Raw genomic sequence first — 27,303 nt, 5'->3', positions numbered from 1 at the left:
AAGACCTATCCTTTCAAATATTTTGCATTGCCCACAAAACTGCGGTGCCAACTTAGCACACGACCCAATATTTAAGGAATTTTTCTTGGGTTTAATCTACAAATAGGAATTTTCCCCAACTTGGAACTATTTGTGTACCTTATGTTGAATTGCATAGATTTTCTTCTTGTCTTGTGCCGCTTTCAAATTTTATTTGATGACCTACATTTTGTTCTCCATTTATCTAAACATGCCATGCCCAAGAAGGACCTTATTCACTGGATCACTCCAATTGATAGGAGTATTGCAAATCCTTTCATAAAGTGCCTCAAATAGGCTAATCTTTAGAGATTCTTGGTGCCCATTATTTAATGTAAATTCTACAAGTGGAAGATATTCTTCCCACTTTTTCGGTTGGTGAATCACATATATTATCAACATGTCTTTGAGGATTCTATTTTTCCTCTCTATCTATCCATGTGTTTGCATATGATAAGCTACACTGAATTCCAATTCAATCCCCAAACTTGCAAATAGCTCCTTCCAAAACTTTGAAGTGAAATTAACATCTCTATCTGAAATAATATTCTTGGGTACTCCGTGCAATATTATGATTTCCTTAATGAAGACTTGTGCCACTTCACTGGCTAAATTGGTGGATTTGACTGCTACAAAATGAGCCACCTTTCTCAACTTGTCAATCACCACCATAATGGCATCATGTTGTTAGGAATTTCTTGGCAAACCAATAATGAATTCCATTGAGATCACTTCCCACTTCCATTCTAGAATGGGAATGGGTTGCAATAGGCATGTTGGATGTTTGCATTCAACTTTCACTTGCTATCATTTTATGCATGTGGCAATAAAAGTATCCACTTCCTTCTTTAAATGGACCAATAATAAAATGTTTTGATGAAAGTGTGTTTTTTGGTATCCTAAGTGGCTGGAATATGGCTTAGCATGGAATTCTCTCATGATAAGCCTCTTCAATTCATTATTCATTTGGAACATAGATTCTATTTTTGAATATAACTAGGCCATCATATGTGAGGTGATATTCTTCATTCTTATCACAATTTTTATCATGTCGTAGCCTTGCTTTTATTTGTTGATATTTCTCATTAAGCTATCAAACATTTTTTATTTTCTCTTCAAGATCAGTTCCATAAGAACTTGTAGCTATTAAATGATTTAATTGCACCCTCTTGTTGAGTGCATCTGCTACATTATTTTCCTTTCCCTTTATATATCTAATGTCAAAATCAAATTCACTGAGTGTAGCTAGCCATCTTGCTTGCCTTGCATTTAACTTGGGTTGTTCAAATAAATATTTCAGCCCTCCATGATCTACCATTAGGGGGAATTTCTACCAAGAAGGTAGTGTCTCCACATATTTAGTGCATGGATGATGGCAACGAATTCCAAATCATGAGTCACATAATTATGCTTATGTTCACTTAGCTTGCGGGACTCGTAGCACACCACTTGACCTTCCTGCATCAACACTCCACCGAGCCCTTCTTTGCAAGCATATTTGCACATAATAAACTCCTTTTCAAGATCTATTATCTGCGATATTGGTGCTTTGGTCAACAAATTCTTCAATTGTTCAAAGCTTGCTGCACAATCAGTTGTCCATGCAAATTTCTTTCCCTTCCTCTCAAAGGAAGTGATTGGGTGGCCTATCTTGGAGATTTTTTTATGAATCTTATGTACTATCCTGTCAACCCCATGAATGATTTAACTTAAGCCACGTTGTTTGGTGTTGGCCATTCCTTAATAGCCTTAATCTTTTCTGGGTCAACTACTACTCCTTCACTTGAGAAAATGTACCACATGTAATGAATTTGTGATTGGAAGAAATCACATTTACTAATTTTTACATAAAGATTATATCTCTTAGAAATTGCAGTATTGTTGCCAAATGCACTTCATGCTCCTCCTTGGTCATTGAATAAACCAAAATACAATCCATGAATACTATGAAAATTTATCGAAATAAATATGCAATATGTTGTTCGTAAGGCACATAAAGGTTGCAGGTGCATTGGTAAGACCAAAGGGCACTACCACAAATTCGTAATGCCCATATCTCATCCTAAAGTTTATTTTGTATATGACCTCATTTTTTGTACACACCTGATGATAGTCAGATCTTAAATCAATCTTGGAGAAGATTGTTGCTCCTTTCAATTGGTCAAATAGATCATTGATCCATGACAATGTATATCTGTTCTTGATGGTAACTTTATTTAACTTCTCGTTTTCTATTCATAATCTGAGGGTATCATCCTTCTTCTTCATGAAAATGACTGGTGCTCCCAATGGGTACACACTTGGCCTTATGTAGCCTTTTTTCAACATGTCCTTAAGTTGTAATTTCAGTTCGATATGGTGACTTGGATTCTGGAGTTTCTCCTGGGATCAATTCGATGGAGAATTCTACCTCTCCGTGAAGAGGTAATCCAGGAACTTCCACTGGAAATACATGTGTACTACTACAACACAACATTTTATTTCAGTAGTACACTATCTGTATATTTAGTGTTGCTATTGGCTTTCTCTAGAAACATGTACAACAACAAAAATGGCAACATTTCCTTATGCTTCTCTTAGCTTGCATGGTTGTGACCAACCTTATTTATGTAGGCTTCCACTTCCCTTGTAATGTCTTCCTTTCTCGTTAGGGGGATTTTGAGGTCTAAAATGGTCCTCCTAAGGAAATTATAAAATAATAGTGGAAATAATAAAATAAGATTATATTACATCATCAAATTTTAGAGGGAAAAAAGGAAAAACTAATTTTTCAACTTGTATTTTCAATTTATCTCCTTATGGGTTTACTCAAATTCCGAGCGGAAACACTCATTGGATGCAAAATTTGATTCATCATCCAAGGATTACGCATGTTGTATACTTTAGATGGACCCTGCTACACGAAAAATGAGAAATACATGAAAAAAACGTGATTGCAATAACGTTTTTCATGTATTTCTCATTTTTCGTGTAGCAAGGTCCATCAAAAGTATGCAACATGGGTGCTTCTTGGATAAGGAATTAAATTTTTCATCCAATGAGTACTCCCACTCAAAATTTAAGTAAGATCTTAGGGAGATAAGTTGAAAATATGAGTGGAAAAAAAAGTTTTATTATTTTATTATTTTTTAATCTTTTTACTTTTTTACTCCAAAAATGGTGAATCCTATTGGTTCTTATAAAATTTATTTTGGTTGTACATTTTTTTTAGGAGGCCCATTTTAGACCTCAAAATTCCGTTTATGCCATGCTCATCCAGCACTCAATTGCTTTCTCAAAGTAGGCAACCTTGGTTTTATGCACATATAGCCAATCTGTGCCCAACAATATGTTATACACACCCAATGATAACACTTTGAGATTTTTCATTGTTGGCATTCCAATTAATTCAATTGATAAAGTCTTCACCCAATATTCAACCTTCTTCTTTGTCCCCATGGCTAATTGAACTAGCCATGACTCATCATGTGGCTCTTGGTTCAATTGACATCGTCTCACAAGCTTAAGGCTAACATAACTATAATTAGAACTAGGTTCAATTAAAATAAAGATGGTTTGATTGCAAATCTTACCTTCCATTTCTATTATGGGAGCCTGATGATCTACTTGTTGATTGTCCAATGTTGCATAGATCTTGAGCATGTCACATGCCACATCTCCCATAATTTACACTTCCTCTACATTGTACATTTTTGGACCAACGTGCATGCATTGTGGGATATCCTTCCTCAAGTGATTTTCTCCATGAGTCTAGCACTTGTATGCTTCCCACCCATAAATCTTGACTCCTTCTTGAGTTAAATGATTTATGCCTTCAATGTTGGGGCTTTGTTTACCTTCTTGGGTAGAAAGGACCATAAGGGACTTCTTAATCGCTTTTTGGGTCTTTTACCTTTAAATTTTAAACTACTCTTTGCCTTGCATGCAAATTTAAATTCTAGCATGTGCTTGGAATGAGTATAGTAATGTTTCATCTCTTTGATGGCATCATTCAATGTCTGAAGCTCATGGATCTCGATTTGATTTATGAATGATAAAGGTAACCCGTTGATAAACCTTTGAACTTTTTCCTTCTCATCTTTAAGGTATGGCACATATCTTAGCAACTCCAAGAACTTGGTGACATATTCTTCGTTTGACATTTGTCCCATCTTGAGCTCATAGAATTCTTTTTCTTTATTGTCACAGTCGTTGTCTGATAAATATTTTTCCCTAAACAACCTTTCAAACTTGTTCCAATACAAGCCCTCTTTAGTTATGCCCTTGACATTATTTAAATCTTTCCACCATATGTCTTATTCTTTTTTCAAACTATAGGTGGCTACTTTTTCCTTCATGTTTTAAGAATAGTTATGGATTCTAAAAAACTTCCTCATTCCAAGCAACCAAGCTTCTTTATCTTCAGATTTCCTCATCTCTCCGTCAAAGATGGGTGGTTTGGCTCTCTTAAATTATTTTGGCATGTAATCCCTTTCTCCCTTTATTTGATGATAATGACGATGATGACAATGCCTCTTGGTAGGAGAACTATAATACTTACTATAATGGTGCTCACGCGTGCTAGAGATCCTCTCTGGGGTGTTCATTGGTGCATTTCCTCTCACTGTGTCTTCACTTTTCCAACTATGCCTCTTCTCAGGCCTACTTCCATATTCCCCATCTATTTTATCTTCTGATAAAAAGGAATCTTCTTGTCTTTGTGGCTAGTCCCTGACTCATATTACCTCTGCCTTTGCAAGTCAAAGAGGCTTCGCAGTGTAATTGCATTTACCTCAACTTGCTTTTCTTGAGCCCCTACCAACCTTTCATTATTTCCCTTGTAGCTCCTAATTTCGGCTCTTAGGATCTGCAAGGTTTCCATTAAGTTAGGAGACCCTGCCCCTCCCCTTAGCCAACTGATCTTTCTTCTTCCCCATGTTGCATATGGTCAAAACTATACCCTACCATCCTATTGTTCATTTATTGGTTGTCAGGATTTATGGCATACCACCCTTTTTTGTTCTGAGTGACATTCATATTATGTTATCTTACCTTATTTTCTATTACACATACACATAGCTATTAGTTTTAAACACAATTCAACATATAACAATTGTTATTACCTTGGCTCATTGTTAGAAATCTATTGGTGCAAGGCTAGTTGAACAATATGTCACAAGTTAGCACATCAATAATAATGAATTCATATCAATCATTAGTACCATGCTAATTACTCAAATCACAAAGTAAGCACGACACTCATACATGCACGCAATCCATCACACACTGGCTTTTAACACCTAAAGAATTGCTTAGTTAATCTTCTAAAAATCAATATGAAACCCCTTTGCAGGAATCCCCGTTGATGCTTGCCCATGATAGAGGCCATCCAGTCCGAGTGTTGAACCTGGGTGCTTTGATACCACTTTGTAACAACCCCCTCCTAATCCTCACCAGAACACAGACTAAGAGGAGGTGGTTACTATACTAACCTAAGATCCAAGGTGTTGTTATGGAAATGGGGTTTAAAAAAATCGATATTTTCAACTTACTCAAACCTTAGTTTAAGATCACCATTGCATATGTCTCGTCAAGTGATTCTGGTGATATAAATATTTTCCTCAATCCTACCTTTGGATCAAAAGATGTGACCATTTGAAAATGTCATCATTTTGATCCACTGGGCAACCATGTGGTTTTGCCCTCTTGGCTAATCTCCTAGCACAACTTAGCACTTATTTACTAGTTGTTGACCCGTTCATGAGTTTGGGTCCCACACCCTACGCTATGAATAATATGCGACCATATATATATATATATATATATATATATATATATATATATCCCCAACTAATGTGATGTCTATTATTCACTGCCAATCTTCTCATCTCTTGATCTCTGTTCCACGACTCCTCTCCCTATGCACTCTCGCAGAATATTTGGGGTTGACCCTCCAAGATGGCCCATTTGGGGGCTCATACCTCTGCACTAATGACTAGGATATCGAGCTTGCGTATCTGCCATGGCGGCTCGAGCTTACAACATCTTTCTCAGTGTATTATGTGCTCCTCTTCACACTTCTAGGGAATGGCCTTCGAGCTTGGGTGTAACGTTGGGCCACACCACTTAGCACACAACTTCTTGTTTTTGGTCCATCGCTGAAATCAAGATGACAACCTTACCATCTCCACCCAGTCCTTTTCAGCCCGATCCTTCTCCCCACAGGAATTCTTATGATCTTTCGGGAACAAGACCTCCAAGTTGATGTCATCCCAGCTCTTGGTTACACAAAGTAAAGGCACCATTGAAGAATAATTCACTAAGGAATAGGGTGGTAATGTAACGCTTAAGCTCGAGCAATTGTTAACAACTATAAGGGAATTCTTCCATTCATTCTTATATAAGCACCCTTCCCACTCCACAACAATGATTAAAGCATGAATGGATGGGATTAAATCTTTCATTTGGGTGATGGAAGCATATGTGAATAATGTATAGATTTATACATACAAACATAAATACGCGTGTGTAATCCCACCTACACAAAATCACTACTCTTCTCAAACTTGGATATTGAACAAGGGGTAATAGCTAGTTTATAAGCAGTATAATAAACAAAACGAGGATTTTCCCATTGATGATCCCTAAGGCCCATCAAACAGAATTGCAATCTCGTCACAACTCAAAGGCCTATGCGCTTCTCCAATAAACATTAATAAACAAAAACCAACCCATCTTATCTCAGTGATCTGTTTGTCTTTGGGACAATAAATAAACATATAACTCATGAAAGCAAATAAAACGTATACAGTGCCCAAATTATTAAATGAACACATTTCCCATGTAGATAGGAGATCTCAGTCCCCACTCAATTTGCAGGCAAGAATCGCACATTCTAGCATTAAGATTAACATCGCTACAAACCTATATCCCACACAATATTTATATATATGGCTTATATCAGTACCAATGCACCCTAATGTTAGTGTGTCATTGTGTTGTTCCAAATAACAAAGACAAAATAATAATTACAAGTATAGCATAAGATGATACTTATCTTATAGGAGTTTTGGAAACTGAGAGTGGGACTCTAACTCTCCACCCAACCGTAGACAGTTGCAGCCAAGCCTTACTTGCAACTATCACCCCCGAGCTAGATTCCAAAGCTTGAGGTGGGGTGCTTCTGAGTAATTTTCAGTTAACCAACATAGTTGAAATAGGATGTCACAAGGCCCTCACAACCTTCATCCACCAACTAAGCTCCTTATAACTCATACAGTTCAGGCAGAAGCATAGTCATGCCAACATTTCATCATGCAGAAAACTCCATCTCACTTTCAGGAGAAGAGAGCCACTATCAGGAAGGTTCAACAGTTGTCAAACTGCCTACGGGTGAGAAATCACTTTTCTAGGTGGTTCCACAATGAGTCAAGCACCAAAATTTCAACCCCAAGGCACTCCTGGTGGTTCAATAGCCTTCCACAAGCACCGATGTGATTCTCCCAGTTCGTAAGGTTCACAAACCCCAAGCTTCAAGTGGATCCTTTTGCCTTATAGGAAAGCCTTTCTCTCTAAAACGAATCACTAGCAAACCTCTAGTTGAGGTTTCCATAGTTGGTGTCCTAATCCCACCCCCCACTTTTTCAGGGCTCCATTCAATGTCAATATTACTTTTCCTCTCCATTCTTTGTGTTTCTCTACATCCCATCCATACATTGCGTTCTTGGCTAATGTTCTCTTTCTGCCTCACTTTGCACATCTCCCCATCAAGACATCCTTCATTCTAAAATTGATTAACTCCCCTTGTTTCCTTTACGACTTGTGAAACAACCCATCACTCGACAGTGTAGCCCATGTTGCTCTCAATTTTTTTTTTGTCCTTTTCTTTTCTTGTGGTTGGACTAAAGGACACTTGGGCCAGTCCTTCCATTTTAGTTAAATTCAATGCATAGTCAACACATTAAATTGTTTTCCACCAACTATATATGTTATTAAAAAACAATCATTTCCTCAAACAACCCCTTTCCCAAAGAAATGGAACTCGTATCCCTTTCTCAACTATTTAAAATAATTACAATTATTTAGAAGAAAAAAATATTAACCAAAAAACATCACAATACAACAATTTATTGTGAAACTTAACCGTGACTTTAAAATTAATTATTACCATAAATAAAAACATCTTTAATACTCTTATTACTTATACAACTAATAATCCTTAACAATATTAACAAATACAACTAATATTCATGAACAATAAAATGTGTATGTTTTTTTTGAATCTCAACTTATTTTTTAAATAACACTTAATATTTATAATGAGTGCAGTGTATATTCACTTGTTACAAAATTGTATTCATGTATAACACTTTTTTGAATGCATAACGAGTGCAATGTAATTGCCCTGTTATAAAATTGTATTCCATGTATAAAAATTTTGAATGCATACTTGTGGTGAGCAAAGAAACATGAACGAGATGGAACACATACATCTCTATTATTTAATGGTCAGCTAGATTTTCATAATTAGTCCGGGACGATAGGCTTTCTTTTTGAATCAGTCGACCGTCTATACTTTTTCTCTCCAAATGACACGTGTGCACACTTTTTTAGGCTACCCACCCCTTCTGTGCTTGACATACTTGTTATTTAATAGATCGTGTATAATAAGTTGTTATTCTCTTCTGCTAATTTTCCCATGACTGTTTCCTACAGTTTAAGATTAGTCAGGGAAATTTTCACTATTGTATGGTGACATAATTAACAATTTTTTTGAAGACTACTCAATATTGTAGGGAACAACTTGTAGAGACAGTTGAATCATCGCCTTCATCTCCTCCATCATCACCACCTTCATCTCCTCTGCATTCGTGGCCTTCACCTCCGCCGCCCTCGCAGCCTTCACCTTCTTGGCCATGCTTCCTGCATCCAAGGAGATGACCACCACATGAGCACTGGTATGTATGCTCCAGAAATGAATCATCATGCAGGTCAGAAGCTCCTAGCTCTTTTGATTTGGCTTGAACTCCGTGCACCACTGAGTCGACCCAGAGTATCAGATTCTCCTCACATTTCTGTTGATGTTCTTGTAACAGCACCGGGATATGTTGCTCCTCTGTTGAAGGGCATTCCTCCAACAGTATATGGTGATACAAAATGTGGTGTGGGATCTGTGGTTTATTGAATGGATTGTTAGGATGTTACAATAGATGTTTCTGGGAAAAAGACGGGTGGGATAAGAGTCATGCGCCATCTTGGTCTTGTTGCTCCACCTGATTTCCCTTTTAATGCAAATTCTCCTGTCAAAATTGTTGCATGAGTAATGCCATATACATCTTCGTTATTTTTTGGGTTGTTATATAGACTGTAGTTTCCATAAAAGAATATGGTCAGTAGAAAACTTAACGATAAACTGTGCCAAATAATATGGCAAATCTCATGTTATTAAACTTTGCTCTCCGGTTTATGTTAAGTTAATTTTGCCTGGATTGCAGGGTAGTGCAATTGATTGTCTCAGTGTTAAGTGTTTGGGAACAATCAAAATTCTATGATACATTTTCATATTTTACATTTATGCTCTGATACTTTAAAGATGCCCACAAGACACAAAAAATTTAACTTAAAATTTTGTTATTGTCTTAACTTAAAATTTTGTTTTTGTCAATCTAATAGTGTAGTGCAGCTCTGCTTATTTAGTTTATCCTACTCCTTGTAGGTAGAAATATAACTTATGAGGCCAATAAATTCGAGGCTCAAGGAAAAGTTGTCTTTCTAAGATTTTAGGTGCATAGTAGTGAAGTTGAGTTCACGTCTCTATTTTCACCAATTTTAAATTCTTTCATTAAATTCTTGTTTGAAAGAATTTAAGGATATATAGCTCGACATTGGAATATGGAGAAGAAAAACAAATTTCTAAAGTTCAATGTCCACTTAAAAGATACAAATAAATGCACATTTTCTTTCTAAATAGTTATTTGATTGGTTCTTAAATCATGAATGGTCTCAGGTCCTCTGGCGGAGCATGAAGAGGAGTGCGAAGGTGTCTAGGGTTTAAGTTTTCTGCAGCGGTTTTCTCCATGGAAGGGCCCAGAGGAGGGAGCTCCACTCCCTCCTACAAGGAGGTGGTAGCTAACAAGGGTAAGAAGCCTCCGGAAAAAGGCAGAGGGTATGCTGAGGAAGGAAGAAAAAATAGGGAGGAGGAATCAGAAAGTCCCAAATCGAAGGAGAAGGATGGCACAAAAGACAAGGAAGAAAATGAAAAAATATAGGGAACAAAAGACAAAAATCAGAAGGGTCTGTGCAAACCCAGAGCTGAAATTACTCCTAGAGTAGTTTTAAATGATCCAGCGCTACAGGAGCACAGAGATCACATGCAGACTTATGCAATCATATGCAAATTCATGGGGCTATGGCCCACTGAAAAAGCTTTACAAGCTTGGATAAGATATCACTAGAAACCTAAAGGAAGCATTGATCTTCATCTGGGGTCCAAAGGATTCTTTACTGTGGTGTTCACTAACATTGAAGATAAAGGCAGAGTGTTTGAAGGCGGGCCCTACTTCTATGCAGCAGCAGGGCTCTACATGCGGCCATGGATGATGAACTTCGTTCCGGAGCGGGAAACTTTTACTTCAGTCCCGGTGTGGGTAAGACTCTATTCTCTACCTCTTGACTATTGGCAATCTAAATCGCTTGCAGCCATAGGCAATAAATTAGGATGGTTCATCAAAGCCTCTGAAGCCACAAGGAGGGGAAAATACACCTCTTTTGCAAGGATCTGTGTGGAGATGGATCTATCCGGAGCTCTTCCGGATGAAGTCATCTTGGAGGTTTTTGATGAGGAATGGGTGTAAACAGTCGACTACAAACATATTCCATTTAGATGTCACAAATTCCATGAACATGGGCACCTTCTAAGAGACTGCCCCCTCAGCAAAGCAGAGAACAAAAGCAAAATAAGCACAATGAAAAACACAGATAGCTTTCAGAAAGTAGTTCATAAAGGAAAAAGTGGCAAAAAAGGGCCAAAGCAACACCAAACTGAAGGACAAAAGGTTAGTCAGAACCAGTTTCAAGTTCTTGAAGAGGATGAAGAAATATCAGTAGAAGATCAAGTAACGAATGAAGATTACGAGAAGAAGGATAAGGAAAAAGAAAGAGATCAGACACAGGAAAACGAAAAACTGAAGGGGATCATGCTGAATGAATCAGAGCTGGAAATGGATCAAGAAATGACCTAGAGTGACATGGATATGGAGGACAATGAGCTACAGGAGATTCTTGACAGAGAAAACCTGGATCTAGAAGGGTTCTTGGCTTAGGGAACAACTAGCGGGGTAGAATCACTACCACAAGAAGAGTTCAATCGAATGAAGCAGTTATTCTTATGGAAAACCCAGGTGAAGAGTTTTGTGGGAGTAAACAACATTGAAAGACAACGCAATGAAGGGGTGAAAGAAGTAAAAATGACTCCAGGGTTAGCTCTGAGAAATCCCGGAAAAAAAAAAGAGGCCGGAAAAAATAGAATGAGCTACTGATGGAATGTGGAAAGCTTATGGTAGACTCAGGTAAGATGAAAGACCTAACCAGTTACTCCTTTACCAATCTTTAATCATGAAGTTCACAACTTGGAATATTAGAGGTCTTGGTAGCAAGAGAAAATAGAGAATGCTGAATAATAGAATGAAACAGGAAGCTCCGGATATAATTTTTGTCCAAGAGACGAAATACTCCATTCAAAAAGTAAGGCAAATCCATAGTAAATGGCTCAGTAGATTTGAGTTTCTAGAAGTTAAAGCAGAAAATACATCAGGGGGTATCCTCACTCTCTAGAATCCACAAAAAATTAGAATAATTGATGCGGGGGCACCAAGGAATTATTTATCAGTTGTTATACAACCAGTAGGAGATAGGGACACTTATCTAGTCACGAATGTTTATGGCCCTCAAAGGTTAGATGACAAAATCAGGTTTATAGATTCCCTGGTGGATCTACGAGTCAGACATGCAGGACTACCTTGGGTCCTAGGAGGGGACTTCAATATGATCAGGTCTCTCTCAGAGAAAAAAGGGGGTACAAGAGCTCTAAATAAATATTCCTTATCCTTTCAAATCTTTACAGAAAGCATGAAGCTTGTGGACATTGAGACAAACAATGGCCTCTGTACATGGAACAATAAAAGAGGAGGGGACTCATAGGTATCCTCCAAGTTAGATAGATTCATGATCTCTAAGGATCTCATGCTTCTAGACAAGGAAATAGTAGCATGAATTCTTCCTTTTGGAGGTTCAGATCACTGGCCGGTTCAAATGGAGATCAAGGGCATAGGTACCCCAAGAAATAGACCTTTCAAAAAATATGTGGCTTTCTCACCCAGAATTCATTAGCAACATTAAAGAATGGTGGGCGGAGGATTAGCAAACTCAAGGATCAACAATGTTCCTGCTTCACAAAAGATTAAAGCACATCAAGCTGAAGCTTAAAGCCTAACATAAGGAGGAATTTGGTAATATTTTTGCAGGAAAGAAAGCAGTGGAAAATAAAATTCTAGAGCTCAACCAAGCTTTGATCAAGGAAGGCTTTGATAAGAACAAAAACGATCAAGTAGAGAAACATCACCAAGAATGGGAAAAGTTGTGCAATCAAGAGGAATTTTTTTGGAAACAAAAATCAAGAGTTCAATGGCTAAAAGAAGGAGAGCGTAACACTAAATTTTTCCATAATTCCACCATAGCAAATAGGAGTCACAATAGGATCTCTTCGATCAAGGATGAGGCTGGGCAGATTCATCAATCCCATGAGGAGATAGAAGCAGTTTTAGTTAAGCACTTCCGAGGTATTGCTCAGGAAAACACTTTAGACAGGGTTCCCTTCATCAAGGACCTCACTAAGCATATCCCTAAGTTGGTATCTAGAGAGGATAACAGTAATCTCAACAGACCTGTAACCGAAACGGAGGTCAGTGAGGTCCTCAAGGAAATGCAAAATGGTAAGGCTCCAGGTCCGGATGGATTCAATGTGGATTTCTTCAAAGCTTGTTGGAATATTGTCAAAGAGGATATTTTAAGGGTAGTGGAAGACTCCAAGCTGAACAGAACTATTTTGAAAGCTCTCAATACCTCCTTTATCTCCCTAATTCCAAAACAGGATAATGCCCAAATGCCAGAGAGGTATAGGCCCATCGCTTTATGCAATGTGGTTTATAAGATAATTTCCAAGGTTGTGGCCAATAGACTCAAACCTTTGTTGCCTACGCTGGTTTCGGGGGAATAGTCGGGTTATGTGGAAGGCAGACAAATTCTAGATAACATCATACAAGCCCACGAGGTTGTCCACTCGTTAACTAGTGAAAGGAAATCAGGTATGATCATGCAATTGGACATTTCCAAAGCATATGATAAAGTGAATTGGACATATATCAAGAAAGTGCTTGTCGTGTTTGGTTTTGATCATAATTGGGTCAGATGGGTCATGGCCCTGGTGACTTCCTCCAGCTTTTCAATTTTAATTAATGGCTCTCCCTCTGAAATTTTTCTTCCTTCTAGAGGACTCAGACAGGGAGATCCACTCTCTCCTTTTCTCTTCATCCTCATGATGGAAGGGCTGGGGCGGTCCATTAAGCATGCTAGAGCAACCAGAAAAATTCAAGGACTACAAATTTCGGAGAATGGTCAAGTTCTGACTCATCAATAGTTTGTAGATGATACCATGTTACAGGGTATTCCCATGGTCAAGGAAGCGCTAGCATACAAACAAATTTTGAAGGACTTTGCTTTGGCATCAGGTATGGAAGTTAATCTTTCCAAATCAAAAATATTTTTCTTTAATACCCATATAGCCATTCAGAGAAATGTCTCCAGAATTCTCAGATTTCAAAGAGACTCTCTCCCCTCTAAGTATTTGGGAGTTCCTCTAACGGCTAAACCTTTGCTCAAGAGCATATGGGAACCATTAATCATTAAGATGCAAGACAAGGTTAGGAATTGGGCAAACAGGTCTCTAAATCTGGCTGGTAGACTGGTTCTCACAAAGGCAGTGCTCCAAGCCATCCCTGTCTTCATGTTATCAGCTCTCCCAGCTCCAAAAGGAATCTTACAACAATTTAGAAATATCCAGAGAGATTTTCTTTGGGGCAAAGAGGAAACAAGGAAAAAATGGGCTTTAGTCTCATGGGAGAAGATCTATAAACCCAAGAACCAAGGAGGCCTAGGCTTGGATGATATAGAGATTCTAAGTAAGGTTCTAGGGGCCAAACTTTGGTGGAGGTGGGTTAAGGATCCTAAGGCTCAATGGGCAAGCATCTGGAAGGAAAATTATGCTAGCGCTTGGCTTTCTTATGATATCATAAGAATGTCCGGGATCATAAAGGGATCTCCCATATGGAACAAGGCCTGGGAGAACAGAGGGGTGGTTCAAAAAACAGCTTCTGGGAAATCATAGATAGAGATCTGACACTATTCTGGGAGGACAAATTGCAACAAGAACCAACTCTTTTGAGAGAGGAATTTTTGGGCCTCAAACATGAGACAAACCATCAAGGATTAGTGAAAGTAAAGGATTTTTGGGAGCATTCTCACAATACAGAAAAATGGAGAACATGGAAAAAAATAGATGGCAGAGAGAACAGGACCCTAAACAGTAGGGCAGAGACCCTTAAAAGGATGTTGGATCAGAGGATGATCTTAGTTACTGAAGGGCAGGATCAACTAAGATGGGGCATCAACAAAGAGGGCAACTTTAATATTAAGGAAGCAAAAGGTATTCTCCTTGGGTTGGAATCCCAAGCTCCGAATAGAACTTGGCAGAAGCTATGGAGGCACAAGGGCTGGATGAAAATCAAACTCTTTATGTGGCTAGTTCACCACAGGAAAATATTAACCTGGGAAAATATCAGAAAGAGAGGTATGTTGGGACCCTCCAGATGCCAGCTCTGTGAAGTCCAAGAGGAGACTATTGAACATCTTCTCAATAGCTGCATTTTCACCTCCAAGTTATGGGATTTTTTTGCCACCATCTTCAATCAGTCTGATAGAGACAAAGAAAGCATCACTAAAACCCTAAACAATTGGAGGAATAATTTTTTGGATTATGAAGTTCTTAACTCTGCCTGGACTCTCTTGCCAAGTTTCATCATATGGAATGTGTGGAAAGAGAGAAACAGAAGAATCTTCAAAGAAGAGAAGATTTCCTCTCTTCGCCTATTGGAGCAGATCTTAAAACAGCTTAAGGAGATAGTCAACACTATAGTTAGGGATCTCCCCAAAAATCCTCCCTCAGAAGCAGAGTTATCAATTCTCAGGCAGTTAGGCCTGCAGGGGCTTACTCCACAAGGTATAGACAGGAAAATAAGCATGAGGGAAACGGTTAAAGATTTCTGGAATCCTCCCCCGGAAGGTTTCTTAAAGTATAATATCGATGGAGCATCAAAAGGTAACCCGGGCATGGTAGGCTTTGGAGGAGTTCTGAGGGATGAAAACGGAAACATTATCTCCCTCTTCTATGGTCATCTAGGAAAAGCCACCAACAACATGGCGGAATTAATGGCATTGGAGCAATGCTTAGAATTTTTGAAATAGAACAATTGCCAAAATGTGATAATAGAAGCTGATTCAGAGTTAGTCATCAAGACCAAGAGAATTAGTCATGGAATAGGGCCGGAAAAAGTTACAAAACATTGGAGGTTAATACGGGTTCTCCATAAAATTCAGGGGCATCTTCAGGGACTACGCACACTTAGATTCATCCATGTACGTCGCAAGGCCAACAAGTTGGCAGATATTCTTGCCAACCAAGGTGTCAACTGTAAGGATAGCAGAATCTCATTGGATTGGCTCGCTATGTCACCAAGAAACCTAAAAGAACTTTGCCATAACTAGGAGGAAGAGGACAAAGAAGTGTATAAGAACAGAACTAAGGAAGCTAATTCGCAAGGAGCAGATTTTGGCTAGATTCACTTTCTTGGTCTGTCAGGCCTACGGTACAAGACTGGTCAGGGATGGCCTCAACAGCCATGGGATCCCCTTCCCTAAAAATCCCTGGAGTCGGGTGCAAGGTTATTTCGGTCAGGAGGGAGGGGGAAGGTAATAATCGATGGCATCTGGTTTGGCGACACTATTTCACAATTTTCAGAGGCGGGGAACAAAACCGCTTCCAAAGTGGTTTAGGCGCGATCGCACCGCTTTCAAGCTGATGGTGGTTTTGAATTTTGGGCAGCGACTCCATTCAAATCTTGACGCATGGATGAGGGCCAGACCTGAAAACCACCCTCATCGCACACTAAAGTCCGATCTCTTCGGCCGTGCGATATGCAGCTCCGCCGTCTGTTTGGGACAGGTCGTTCAACGTTCTGGATTGAATGTGCGGTTGGGTGGGGTCCAGAGGTTATCCACCTTGCTTCTTTGTGGTGCGAATTGTATCTCTGGCATCAGATTTTAAAAGAAGAATAGACGGTAGTGATTTAGAGGCAGGTTAGGTTTTTTATGGTGCGGCTTTATGCGGGGAGGGTTCTCGGGCCCTGTGATTCTCTTTGTATATTGGTGCATGTACTCATATGGTTTGGGAGGGTAATTTTTGGGGCTTGAGGGCTTAGTTTCTGTGGAGCACGCTCTTAGCAAACCTAAGACCACACAGTTTGGTGGCTTTATGTAAATTTTGTAAATTATGTTTGTTTTAATGAAATAGAAGGCACACCTCTTGCTTGAGCAAAAAAAAATCATGAATGGTCTCACATTTGATAAAGAACATGTTTCCTATTTACAACAATGTAGTTTGTTACAATAACTCTTTGCTGGCCAAAAGACCTAAGTATTAGCAACTATATTCCTACTTTTCGAACAACGTAGGAATTTATTATAAAAGAACATGCCTTGAGGACTAGACTCACGAGAAGCTCTTGCTCACCAAGAGACCTAAAACATTGGCAACTTTATTCCTACTTTTCGAACAACGTAGGAATTTGTTACAAAAGAACATGCATGGAAGACTAAGTCCTAAACTCACGAGAAGCTCTTGCTCACCAAGAGACCTAAAATATTGACAACTTTATTCCTACTTTTCAAACAATGTAGGAATTTGTTACAAGAGAACATGCATGAAAGACTAGAGTCACGAGAATGGTTGGCAAGAAGCTCTAAGTTAATTGTCCATTACAATTTTTTAGTTTTTTTTTGGGGGATTTGAGTAATTTCTCAACCCAAGAATATGATATCCAGGAATATATGAATTTCATTATGAAATTTACGGTATCTGCACAGAATTTCATTATGAAATTTACGGTATCTGCACACTCTCTATCACGGGGGTTAATATTTCTTTGTTTAAACTTTGTGTTCTTTAGACATGGTAAAGATATGTTTTACATTTATGGTTAAATTATGATATCCAGGAATATATGAATTTCATTATGAAATTTACGGTATCTGCACAGAATTTCATTATGAAATTTACGGTATCTGCACACTCTCTATCACGGGGTTAATATTTCTTTGTTTAAAGTTTGTGTTCTTTAGACATGGTAAAGATATGTTTTATATTTATTGTTAAATTTTAGATTTTTGGTTTGTTGTTGACTGTTATTTTTCACATTATTGTCATAGTATTAATATTGTTATTATTATCTAAAATATTGATTTATATATATTTTTAAAATTTAATTTGAAAATATTTTATTAAATATTTTATATATTATTATAATTTATATTATATAATAAAAATTAAAAAGTTTAAAATTAAGTGCGTAAATCAATTGTATTTTATAATTATTTATATAGAAATATATAATTTTGAGATTGGTATGTGAACTTTTGCATGTACAATTTCACAGAGAAAAGATTCACATCAAAACAAATGGTACAAGTAAAGAAATCCAAAACTCTTTGGAGGTTTAATTAAACACAATGAATGTTGATTTTACATGGGTGTTAATTTCAAGGAGGTTTGAGTGAGGATATGAAATAGATTGTAAATTTTAATGATTGAGATCGTATAATTTAAAGAGTTTAAGATATTAAAATTATAATTTAAGTAATGAAAATTTGTAATTTTCATAATAATTTTATAATTAAATTTAGAAAATAATTATTAAAAGTAATAAAAAATAAAAAAAATATTTAAATTTATTTATCTAAAAAAAATTAAAATTAAATAAATTATCAAGTTTAAAAGAGGGTGAAATATTATAAAAATTAGTTTTTAAATCTTTTAAACAAAATACTATTCATGTTGCAATATAATAAAAAATATTTAAATTTATTTATCTAAAAAAATATTTTAAAATTAAATAAATTATCAAATCTAAAAGATGGTGAAATATTACAAAACTCTGTTTTTAAATAAAAATATGCTAGACCATGAAGTTTTATTTTGAAAGACATCATTATCAAAATGTATTTTTTTTACGATGGCGTGATTGCACTAAACCACACTTTGATAGAGGGGTACTAGCCTCGGTAAATCAAAATTTGGAACTGTCTTACACTCTTCTTTACTTGGAACCTTTTTACTTTGGTTCTTACTTTGGACCTGAAACTCACCTTGGGACTAGCCTAGGTGATCTCTCCCTCATACCTCTGAACCTAGCCCCTTACCTTCTGACCCATGCCTTGATAACATGAATGATTAACACAATGAAGAGGAGAATGATGCAAGGCTTGGCAACATTTAATATCTTTGCTCTTTGCCACCTGATTCCTTTAGAATCACTGCTCACCTAGTCTTGTCACTATAAATGCGATAGTCGAGTAGGCATTAAAGGGCAGTACGAGGGTATATTGTTTTACAGTCTTTCTCAAGGAGGAGTAATGACGAGTAGGCATTAAAGGGCAATACGAGGGTATATTGTTTTACAGTCTTACTCAAGGAGGAGTAATGACAACCTTAATGCAGAATCGATTGGAGCAATCTCCCCAGATTTTTGACATCACATTCTTCACGATGATTCATGAGAGCATGTTTTTTGAACGGTTGGAGGGTGTTGAAGAGTGTGTCGGGCATGCCAAATGTCTATTCAATGACTCAACATTCACCACATATGTAATGAGAGCATGTTTTTTGAACGGATGGAGGGTGTTGACGAGTGTGTCGGGCATGCCAAATGTCAACATTCACCACATATGTAATGTACCCCGGTAACCTCACATGTAAAAGCAGGGAGTTAGATTTTTTTATACAAATTACTCACAAATAATTATCCAATTCACAACTCCACAATTCCTCATTAACCATTAGATATAATGTTCATTAGTACATCAAGTAAATTGCAATAAAAGACAGTAAGTTGCATAACCATTAACCACCACTGTGGTAGTGTAATGAAATACCCTGTCTCATGAATCCTTGCATTCATTTCATGATTTCCTTAACCATATTAATTAATCTCATACTTGGACATTATGATTATGCCATCAAATAAAGAACCATCAACATCAAGGATTCATCATCAAACTAACACAAAAGGCAATCACACCATTGAACACCAATATATCCTCGAAACCCCGTAGGGTGAAAACTAGCAAACGTTTAATCTTATTATTAAATGCTCGTGAGGGTTTTGACCCGTCACTCAATGGCTTATAAGGGATTCCATCCCTTATCCATTGCTATAAATTATTACAATGAAATATCATCAAAATGTCTCATAACTAGCGAAAAGCTATTACATTTTCCATGAAAATCTTTACTTACATATCGCCACATGCAACATCCTTGTGGCATGATTGTTCCAGCAATGTACGATTCTGCAACTCGTACTCATCTGCATGGACCATTAATTCTTTTCCTGCCACAATGTTAAACATCACTTTTCTTTGGCACAAACCGCCAACGTTTCCTATCATTGTTGTCATCCACAACCTTTGGCAACAAGATTAGATACAATATTAATCAATCAATAATCAACCTCTAAAAGAGATCTTTTAACATCTACTCAAGTGCATGAGCAAGCATGACATAATAACTAACTAGTACATATATCCAAGTAAATACTTGTTCTACTTTCCACAATGCTTATTCACACTAATGCATATTTCTCTTTAAGAGATCTAACCCATTAGTTCTACTAAAATGTATAACCCAATCGTTATATCTTCATACATGTAATAAACTGTTGCTCCTATGCTTATGCACATGTGTTCTTTTCACATAGTTATTTTTTGAGAACTCAACATAGTTTCTCTAACATACAAAGAACTTATCTCTATATCACAAAGACTATTCTTTGTGCATACAATAGCTTATCATAATAGCCCTTCTTTAATATATGCAACACATATTCCCTTCACTAGAATACTACCATCATTTCATGTAACAAATTACATGCTTCTTTCTTAAAGGAAGTCATTATAACCTCATTTCTCTATCTTCCTATATGTAAGTTTCTCATGCTTCCCTTTCAAGAAATTGTTATGGATACCCATCTTTATGCTTAAAGAATCAAGAAACAATAACAAGGTTAACTTAACCTTTTATGCACCAAATCAAGAATTCGACCCAACTCATGTAGCAAGACAATCTTTTCAAGAGATTAATATTTTCAAGAAGGTTAACATCAATATTGTTTTCAAGAATGTCAACATAATACTTTCTCATGTCTAAGTATTGATTTTCAAGAGAACTCTCTCTACCCATGAGAATATTTCACAATTACCCTCTTAATCTACATTCACTTCCAGGGAAAGGACTACGAAATCCCTTTTTAAGAAAAGAGAACTCATCCTATCTTTTCTTACTTATGCATGTTATATAAAGACAATAAATGTTGCTTATCTTTTAATGTTGCATATATATATAATAGTCATCTTTTCCTAGATATAGTAATAACAACCTTTAACTACATGTAGTAGTATATTTTCTCTACTAAGAAAATATATATTTATCTACATGCCGTAAAGTATTCTCTTTACAAGAGGAATATTTATCCTTATTCTACATGTAGTAATATATTGAATTACCCATACTAGAGTTATTTAAGTAAAAACCCTCTTTAGGTTATTCTAGTAAAAACTCTCTTTTCTTTGTAAAGAACCCTTTTTTCTTTACCAAGAAGAATATATAATTTTTATCTATATGTACTAATATATTTTGTTCGCCAAAAAAATATATAATAATCTTCTCAAGAACTTTAGATGTCTCATTCATGTCTTCTCTAGCGAATATGTTGGGTACTTATATCTTGGGTACTTACGAAGAATCTTATGTAATTTTATCCCAAAAAAAAAAAAAAATAAAAAAAATAAGCTACTTAGCTTTTAATACTCCCAAGAAATCACAAAAACTACTTAGCTTTTACCAACCATAAACTAAGTAACAAATATTTTCGAAAAGACTTATATCTCTGCAATATTATACATACGAGCTTTGCAATATCTTACAATATTTTATGCTAAAAAATAAAGAATTTATTTTAAAGAACATGGACATTTAGTGGCTATATCTGTCTATGCAAGATATTAACCTACCTTTTTCAGTTGTACCACCCACAAGCTATCCAAAATGCGGACAGACCAACGGGAAATCCAAAGACATTGTGAACAGAAAACACTATTAAAAATACCTGGTATCACGTCCTGACAGTTGTCTTTGCTATCCAAAACAAAACATTATGCAAGAACCCTTTTCAAGAAAAGCCAGCCAACCGCCAATGGCTATCTGCGGCAGACAGTCATCGGTAACGTCAGTATCCAAAGCTTCGCACATCGGTAACCTCAGTATCCAAAGCTTCGCACGCTGATACAAACACTGTTGTTCCTGCAGGAGGGATTAGAGCGGTGGTATAAGACGCAGAGCACTGATAACAACATGGATGCAGAGAAGAGAAATCATGGAGTCTTAGATTGCATCATGAATTTAGTATTCCCTCGCTTCCCTACTCATCTGTCTTTTACCTTCGGCCGAAGTTGCGTAAAATATTCAGAACTAAAAACCCCCCGGCAGTCCACTCAGATTGCCCTTTTCTCTGTTCTCATCCCAATCCGTTTTACCAACATCAAGAATTATTTGTAACTGATTAGTAATTTAAAATTACTTTTACTCAAGGTTGATTCACTGATTCGTAATTTAAAACTACTTTTACGCAGGGTTGATTACGATAGGTATATTACAACATACAATTAGTGTATCCTCATTTGACATTTATAACCCTCATTTGACATTTATAACGCATGAACATCTTTCCTCACTGGCAAATATGCAAAGTTGTATATAATTAAATTACACTTGCAAATTAGGTTATTAAATTTGTATATTTATAATTGATGGAAATTATTAGAGTATTTATATATTAAGAAAAATATTTAAATAGTAACTTATTTTTAAACACTTTTATTTATAATGTTTATTTTTTATTTTTCAGAAAATAATAAATAATTTTTATTTTTATTTTTATGTAATTAGATAAAATAGTATTTAAGATTAAATAAAATTTATTATATGGATATCTATAAATAGATTTTTCAAAATTAATTTAATTATTAGATGGATGGTGGAGATTTAACCTCTATGGAATATGCAAGAATATTCATAATAGTATACACCAGAATATTCATAGTAGTATACACATCAAGAATTAAAATTATCTCCAAGATAATTATGCTCTTTTAATTAATTCATCTAAAATTAAATAATTAAAAAAGTCATATTGTGTATGTGGTATTGATAACCCATAATACTTTTACATGATATTGTAACAAAAATTATTTATAAGTTAAGAATCTCCATGGTAAAGTGAGGATGAATTTTTATGATAAATAGAGAAGAATTCCCATGGTTAATAATATTGTTTAACTCATATATTAATTTTTTCATAATTAATAATAATAATTTGAAACAACGCTGAAATTTTGTATTTTGGCAAATATAAAATGTAATTTAAAATAAGTATTATAATGCTTATCATAAATTTATGTTTATCTATATTTACCAACCATTTAATTTATATGACTATATTAATTTGTATGTATTTAAAAAAATAAAAATTAATACACATGAAATTATTTAATTTATATGACTATTAATTTTTATGTATTAAAAATTAATAAACATTAAATTATTTTTAATTAGTATAAAATATGAATAGAAAACTGAGCAAGATTGTAAATTTAGTGTATAAAATGTGAATGAAAAATTGAGCAAAGATGTAAAAAGTGGATGGAAAAACTTAGCGTCCATTGGAGTTGACAAGGATCGATGTAGCGTCTCAATGGCCAATGTCATGGGTCTCCAACAATGTTACACTTGCAAAGTTGAGGTTATGAAGCAAGGTCTTATGACTTATTAATTTAAATTGAACTGAGTGCAAAAGCCAAAACCAAAACGTTTAAAGACTCAATTTTATAATCATTAATTAATTAATTAATTAATTAATTATTTATTTATTTATTTATTTATTTTCTGATGAAATTCGATGTAAGGTAATTTTTTTTATTAAATTCGGTATGATATAAATGACAGAGAAAAAAAATATCATAACAACTTTACATCAACATGATTAAATAAAACTCACCTCGATACATAGCCAATGCCATAATGAAATAATCAGCCACTGCCATAATGAAATAATCAGTGCGATAATGAAATAATCAGCTTTCAGTTTCACAAATAATCAGCTTTCAGTTTCACTTTCAAATTTTACCATTTAAACTACATAAATCAGATAGGGGAACAAAGGGGAGGGGGAATACATAAATCAAATATGGAGAGTGGGAATACATTGAATTAAGTGTAAATGTCAAAATAAACTTAAAAAATAAGTTTATAGTAAAATTTGGATGAAATTCAATTTAAAACAATTCTTTTGATGTTTTGATAGGAAAAATAATCATAACATTATATAAACATGATTAAATACTTATATCCAACAATAATCGGTGCCATAATGAGATGGTCAGCCTCAGTTTCACTTTCAGGTTTTACCATGTAAACCACATAAATCAAATATGGGAACTGAGGGAAATAGGAATGTGGAGTTTGTTAAAACTAAAGGTTTACAGTAGCCAGATAAACATTTCCACAGCATCCATTTATTAATCTCATACAGACAGTTTGGCTTCCAAAAGTAATTTGTAAGAACATTTATGAACGTGAATCTACATTCATATTACTTTAAATACACTGGTTTAAGGAGCTCAATGGACCTCAAACAGCAGCCAGTGCTCTGATAAGATAATTAACTTTTAGTCTCACCTTAAAGTTTCATAAGCGGTTTATAAGCGCAGACAGACAACGCTATAATTTCATAAACACAATATTTTAGTTGCAGATGAAATAAAACTTGTAATGCTTATTGTTTTTGATAATCATGTAAACGTGCAAGAGTATGAATACAAATTAAGTTTTTGCTTTTATATGAAATTAGAAATGAAATCAAATAGAATATGAATCCATGCTTTTTATTTCCGGGTTTTGGTTCATTTAGGTACCAGACTCTATTAAGGTTGATGCATGCAGGTTTGGATTTTAAAATTTATTTTACTGTCAAGTGGATTGACATTTGATGAAGTTCATTTGTATTTTATAATTGTCATTTTAAGTTTATATAAATTTTTGAGGGTCAAATAAATTATTTTATAGGAAGAAAGTACAATATGGCTAGTTGAATGGTATAATATTTAAAAATGGTTTATAAAATTTATACTATGTTTAGGTTGAAAATGTCACAAAAACTCTTTAAACTCTAAAAATATTAAGATGAATTAATGCCCAAATCAAAATTTCCTAGATTTCAATTAAGTCCAATGACCTCAAAAGACAATTGAAGTGTTGCAAAAGAAAATCCACCTCACCCCAAATCACCCTAACTTAGCACTTACTTATAGGTGAGAATTCCCCCTCAGCCACCTTATATTCGTTTAATTTAAGTTCTCTCTAATATCTTCCTCCACTCCCCACGTATACGGTTTAAGTTATCTCTAATATTCCCCAAACCTCATATCTAATATTCCCTCATCAACCCCACCTATATGAATTAAGTTCTCTCTAATATTTTTCCCACCCTCATCTTCATATAAGTCTTCATATAAGTGGGAAGGGGGTAAGGGAATATTAGAGAGAGCTTAAATTTAAGCTGCCATAAATAATAGAGAGAATTTAAATTTAAGTTGTCTCTAATATTTGCTCCCCACCTTATATGAGGGTGGAGATGGGGTCAGCGGAAAATTGCTCATGGAGGTGGATCTTTTATCTCACTAATAAAGAGACCTCATATACCAATTTGATGTCTAACTTAACTAGAACTTTAAAATAAAAAATGTTATACAACAATTTAATGTCTAACTTAACCATAGCTTTAAAATTAAATTATTAAGTTATTACTATGATTGACAAAAACATAATCACAAAAAAATCTTACTGCTATTATTACGTATACAAATAATATTCTTTAACAATGAGGTATGAGTATATTTCTTGAATCCCAATTTATTTTTTAAATAACACTTACTATTTATAACGAGTGCAATGTATATTGACCTGTTACAAAATGGTATGCATGTATAACGCTTTTGAATGTATACTTGTATGAGCAAAGGAACAAGAACGGGATGGAACAAGTCCATCTCTCTTATTTAATGGCGAGCTAGCTTTTCATAATATTAATTGTAGTGCCCCACTCTAGTTAATTGACCTTGATATGACATTAACATTGGTTAAGCCTTAAGACTCACACATTATTCTTTAAGGACCTTAGGTTGACGATCTGAACACTTGACTCTACTATTAGTGGATGTGTTTATTTCCTAGTTGATATTATGATGACGATAACTTTGATGGATATGTATGTTTTCTACTAATGTTATGATGATGATAGCTTTTATCGATATGTATGTTTTCTATTGATGTTATGATGGTGATAGCTTTTATGGATATATATGTTTTCCATTGATGTTATGATGGTGATAGCTTTTATTAGTATGTATGTTTTCTACTGATGTTATGATGATGAAAGCTTTAATGGATATGTATGTTTTCTATTGATGTTATGACGATGATAAATGTGATGGACATGTTCATTATGTGGGTTACTTACATTAGTTTTGGTTCATGATGAACAACAATGTGGATGACTATGTCATGTTGATGATCTAACACAAGTTATTATGTCAGTGACTAACACTGTGAAACATTGTTACTAATGATTATTGAGTATGACAAGAAACCACTAGATGCACTCGCATGCGATGAGTTGACAACATCTAGTTTGAGGGAATTGAAAATTTGTCTTTGAAATTTTAAAGTCTAGTTTGAATCTTGTTATGAATTCTAATGACATGTTAATGGTTGCAGGCACAAGTTAGTTTTTTGGCTGAATGACTCACGTGTAATGCCCTACTTGATCATATCATGTTAATTTTGATTAGTGTTTAATTAACCTGCAAATATTGACTTATAATTATTAAGTAATATTGGTATATACGTACACTTGTGAATCTGTAATTTTATTTTACTTCTATGGCTTTTATTATTTGTTATTATTCAATTTTCAATGTGTCTTCTCAAATTTATTTTTAGATAAGATATGGTCTTCTCCAATTTATTTTAAAATTAAATATCCATATTTCTATTCCCAAGGTGTCTTCTCAAATCTACTTTTGGATAAGATATGGTCTTCTCCAAATCATTTCTAAATTAAATATCCATATTCTTATTCCTAAGGTTTCTTCTCAAATCTACTTTTGGATAAGATACGATCTTCTAATTTATTTCTAAATCAAATATCTATATTTCTATTCCCAATGTGTTTTCTCAAATCTACTTTTGGATAAGATATGGTAAGGAAAGTTAAGGTTGTTAAATTAAAAGGATGAGGGGTTAGTCATGGCATTAATGATAAGTGGTTGAGGTGGGTGAGAGGAAGAGACATAAAGGGAAGAACGATGATAGGAGAAAGATGGAAAAGAACCATGTTCTTTATTTTGGCATCGGAGGATTTTATTTGGGGGGGTAAAGGAGGAATGTGGAAAAGGAGAATGGAGAGAAAAATGAGAGAACTCAAACTTGCATTATCTTCTAATACTAAAATACTAGCAATAAAAGCCTTCAGTACAAGTTGTGGATAATCGCACAATGAAAGCTTGAAAGTTGCTTCAGCATAATGGACTTTTTACTTATTATCTAGGAATGTTTTCCACAACCATTGAAGTAGTTTTGCAGAAGAAGCTATGCGACTTGGACACATTACAACTGGTTGAACTTGAGCTCGGAGGGCTAGGGAACCTATGGAGGTTCCTTGGGCTAGGAATTCATTCCTAGTTTGCTGGAAGGTAAATTCAGTCAGATAGACAGGGGGAGCATCCCAGCAGAGTCAGGAGCATCCCCAC

The sequence above is a fragment of the Pinus tabuliformis genome, chromosome 2_1, assembly GCF_031772625.1.
Source record: "Pinus tabuliformis cultivar Carrire ecotype Pingquan chromosome 2_1, CPIR1, whole genome shotgun sequence".
Lineage (NCBI taxonomy): Eukaryota > Viridiplantae > Streptophyta > Pinopsida > Pinales > Pinaceae > Pinus > Pinus tabuliformis.
The sequence above is the reverse complement of the archived record's forward strand: the minus strand, read 5'-3'. Positions refer to the sequence as shown.